Source organism: Suricata suricatta, chromosome 2 (genome assembly GCF_006229205.1).
Source record: "Suricata suricatta isolate VVHF042 chromosome 2, meerkat_22Aug2017_6uvM2_HiC, whole genome shotgun sequence".
Taxonomy (NCBI): Eukaryota; Metazoa; Chordata; class Mammalia; order Carnivora; family Herpestidae; genus Suricata; species Suricata suricatta.
Window position 1 is genome coordinate 144,171,067 of NC_043701.1, and position 4,657 is coordinate 144,175,723.

The 4,657-nt window shown below is 43.5% G+C and overlaps 1 long non-coding RNA gene across 1 annotated transcript; it reads right to left on the bottom strand.

Moving 5' to 3' along the window:
* Window positions 1–941: 941 nt before the first annotated feature.
* On the bottom strand, window positions 942–4,175 carry LOC115272770. Its single transcript, XR_003900451.1, has 4 exons — window positions 4,020–4,175; window positions 3,039–3,181; window positions 2,316–2,431; window positions 942–1,100 (listed from the first exon to the last, which is right to left on the bottom strand). It is a non-coding gene; the product is annotated as an uncharacterized LOC115272770 (long non-coding RNA).
* Between the last annotated feature and the right edge of the window lie 482 nt (window positions 4,176–4,657).

Sequence of the window (4,657 nt, forward strand, 5' to 3'; positions counted from 1 at the left end):
TGGTGAGGAGGGAAAATAATCCAGCTGGTATTGGAACAAATTCCCTTGCTTCAGGTTTTTGGATGAATGCACATTCAGGATCAGTCTGAGGCTGGTTCTGAACAGATAGCTGGACCAACTTAGCATGGGGAGAAATGATATTGCTAGTGCTGGGGTATCTGAGCTCCTGGAGCAGAGGGACCCAGGACAGAGGAGCATGGTGAGGACCATTGCTGAGAGTGGATCCTCAGGGAAAGCCACAAGGAGTTTGCACAGAGGTGGCCATCACAGAAAGATGGAGGTAGTAGCTGCAGAGGTGACAGTGATGGTGAGGTTCACAGAGAGCAGCAGCACTTATGAGTGGATGGGCAAGGTTTTCTCTGACTGACCCTGCTAAAGGCTACATCAAGAAGCATTCACCAAGCCTCTGGCTTCCTGTTTGGTGTTCTGTTGGAGGTGGTGGTGGCATGCCTTGTGTCAGGGGACGGGAATGTCTCTCTGTGAAGGGAAGAAAGGTGTCAGGATTCTAGCAAGGAAGGGTGAGTACTTCCACAGATGTGATGCATGTGTTAGCACTGAGATATGGAAGAGAAATGATTCATTCCATTACCAAGAACTCCATACTCACCACGTGCCAAGCAATGTGCCTTTTCAGGGCCTAGGAACAAAGAGTTCTGTTTCTAATTTCTCTTTGTAGTTCAAACATGCCTTTCTCTTTTCCCCACTCACTCCTAATTCAGGAGTCAGGTCTTGTTAGTGTCTGTAGATTGCTGTAGTACGAGATACCTCATGTCAAGCTGAGGTTTCCGTAGAAACAAATAGAGACCTTGTTTTCTGAGTCTTGCAGAGAGTATTTCTGGCAATTTATCAGGAATGGCAGTATGTTCTTTTGGGCAAGATATTTGCACTCCTTGGAGGAAAAAATGATAAACAAAACATTATCCTAGAACAGAACTGTTCTGCTGTAGTTTTTATTTTTTTCCTTCTCCACCATGTCTGACTCTGCCAGCCCACTTCTAAGGGCTCCCTGAACATCTCTGGCTGAGATCTGTTGGACTCCAGCTGTTCTCCATCCAGTTCTGGTGCTATCTAGCTTCCTCCAGACATAGTCCAGAGAGCATCTGAGAAGGAATAGGAAGGGAAGGTGGGAAGAAAAGAGCATCATTGAGGATATTCACTGTAACAGATCAAGGGAGTAGGGGGCAGTGGGCTCAGATAAACTGTTGCTTATGTTCTTGAAAATTTTAGTAGTTTGGGGCAAACTTGTAATTTTATAGTTGCTACAAAACCTTGGGGAAGTTTGGATTTTGATCACAATATTTAGTCAATGGTCATGATTGTGATGTGAAAATAACTGGATTTCAGAAGTAAAGGGAAGATCAAAAGGTAATCGATCAAAATTCCACAATGATCATGTCAGAAGGGCTTGAAAAGGGGATATTAAATTAGATTTGGGATCAGTAATAATATTGTGAGCATACATTAATAAGTCTGAAGTCAGCAGATATTCCAAACTGCTTTGGTCTTTATGCTCACCCCTTTGTCCCTTGGCCAGTCTTTTGAAGAGCCTATATTTTGTTATCTATTGGTGATGCCACATGGTCATAATCCACAGCCTCTTTTATTTTAGAGCACACTTATAGGCTCCATTTGTGATACAAACAGACCTAGATAGTACTGGGATTCTTTCCCATCTTTTTATGGAATGTGTGAGGTTCATATAAGTTTACTGTTTATTTAAATCTCTAATGTGTGGCTTCTGGACATTGTGAAGGACATCTCTGAATCTGAGCAATACCCTTGGCAGGAATCTCCAGATGCATCAGGAATCCATCTGTGGAATTTTTTTCTACAACTGGTGGGTGACTTCTGCAGGTTACAAGTGGTCTGTAGTAGGTTACTATCGTTTTACAAGTCTCTCTAGGACCAACATCTCTTAATCAATGATGAGGATTTCTTTTCCTGGCTCACTCCACCCACCTCATCTACTGATGACCTGCTTTGTATTGTGGGATGTGCATTATTTGGGGGATGAGGAGATAAGTTTGGAAAGGATTTTGAAAGATGGTGCAACGTGGAAGCACAACTTAACTGTCATTTTTTGTAAAAACGGTATTTTGCATCTAGGCCTGAGATGTCACATTGCCTACAGCTTTATCTCTAGAGGGTCCTGCATGATCAATGAGACTACCCAAGAATTGGGAGCCAAATAATTGTTTATCCTCCTTAGGTTATTCCAGTAACCCCTGGAGTCACAGTTAGTGCAAAGACTGCACAGTGCTGGTAATACAATAAAAATTACACTTAAGAAAGAAGGGATAACTTTATATGCTTACCATTTTCCACGAGAATGGTGGATGGTGTAAAACTGGGCTGCGTGTTCTTTGACAGTCTTGCTGTAGAGATGGGTATACATCCCATGCCTTGAATCTGGATGGGCTTATAAATGCTTCTGAAAATGTATGGTAGAAGGCATTCTGTGTGACTTCTAAGGCTATGTCGACAGCCATGAAGCTTCTGCCTCATTTTCTAGACCATCCACTCTTATAGCCCTAAGCCACCATGTCATGATTTCAACTACTCTTAGGATGCTGTGATGGCAAGGTCACAGGTAGGTACTCTGAGCCAGAGCCACGAGTGAAGACAGTTTCAGATGATACCAGCTCAGACATTTGAATCAATCTCACCCATTCAAGTCTTCCTAGCAGGGACCAGATATTACGGAGCAGACACTGTTCTTCCTGATCCACATATCACACTTGTAGACTCTAAGAGCATAGTAAAATGGTCCTTGTCTTATGCCATTAAATTTTAGAATAGGTTGTTGTGCAGCAGTAGATGATTGGAATAGTAAGTAAAGCTGGAATTTGCACATCACTACCTTACACTGTACAAGTCTTGTTCTACATTTGGGAGAGTAAGGCAAAGCAAGTATTTCCAGGGATAGAGGTGGAATAAATGAATGCTTTAATTATATATCAACATGTTTTCATTTAGAGGCAACCATATATCACTTAGGAGGAGTGTCCTCAGGGAATTACCAGATAGGAGCTAGTCACCTGGATAGGAACTGGCCAACTGGCCTATCCTTAGGAGAACCGTGTACCTATTAACATTCATGGCTTCATTGGAGATCATCAAGCTGTCCCCGGCCTCCTTTGTATATTACTTTGGCAGAGCTAGTTGGTGAATTAGTCAGTGTCTGTAAAGGAAAATCAGAAAACCACATTTTATGAAGGAGGTTTTAATTGGTTATGAGATTGTAACAATGATCTGTTACCAGAGTAATGCCATACACCATGCTTCCTTACTAATATCTGATGGTGTAATACAAAAGCATCCATTCATCTCACAAGTATAGGCCTAGGGACACAAAAGATAAGTAGTGAGAATATCAGAACCCCTACTAGCTTGGAGAGCGGTCCCTGGAGCACTTGTACTTGAGCTATGCAGGAAGCCTCCATGCTGCTGATGTGCAGGCTTATGGTGGGCACCTTGCTCCAGTGCTCTAACCACCTAGAGGAAGCAGTGCAGCTGCTGATGGCACCACTGGTGGTGGCTAGAGATGGGCATATCAGAAGGTGCTGGAGGATGAAGCTATACCTGTCTGCTTATGTTGACAAAACCGGAAGCAGGAAAAATCTCTTCTTCCACTCACCTCCCTTCTAATCTCCTACCACTGCCACTTGTTAGCCAAAGCTTAGAGGAAGATGGTTGGCAAGGAATTCTGGGAAGTGTGGTTTGTTGGGTCCCAGCTCTAGACTCACAGAATGCATGAGGGACAGTCTTAAAAATGAGAAACAGGTACATAAATGATGCTGTTGGGAATTTTAATCCCTGGAATCTTCAAGAAAATCCTTCAAATTACTGTCCACATATTGCATTCAATTAAGACTTTTTTTGTTGTTGTTGTTGAAAATTAAAGAACCTGAACCCAAACTAACTTAAGCAAAAGGTAAATTTCACTTTAAGTGAAGAGCCCCCAAATAGCTAAGTTTAGGCAAAGGATCAAACAATGTCAACAGGATCTGATCTCTCACCATCTCCTATTCTGCTTTTCTTTGCTTTTGCATTCTTTGGCAGGATTTCACAATATGGCAGCATTTCATAATATGGCAGCAAGATTTCTCCCAGAGGTTTTAGTGTGGTAGCATTACAGCTATAAGAATAATAGAAATAGGGATCTTCCTCCTTCCTCTCACTTCACTCAACACCCCAAACTCAACTTTATTTTGTGGGGCCCGCAGGATTACTGGGGGGACCACACACATGACATCACATCACAATGGTCTGGTTACAAGGTGATATCTGCCCACAGCTGGGGTCCAGAGGTGGTTTGGTATAGCCTCCTGCCCTGTGGCCTGGACGCAGCTGGTTCCCTGCCTCCTGGCCAGCTGAAGGAGGGGGCTATTCGTGTTGGGCCCCAGGCCTGGAAAGGGGAAGGAAGCAGGCAAGTCTGGGGAGAGCTGGAGCCCAGGAGGGGCTCACCTGTTCTCACTGCAGAGAGAGCAGCCTAACAAACTGCATCACCACCATCATATGGCTGGTTTCTCAGATCTCAGTGGCTGGGAGCATCTCATCCACTACTGGTGGAGATACTCATTTAAAACTTCCACAAAGTTGTGGATGGCCAGCAGGTAGGCCAGATGGTTGTCACTGATATCCATCTAGATGTAGA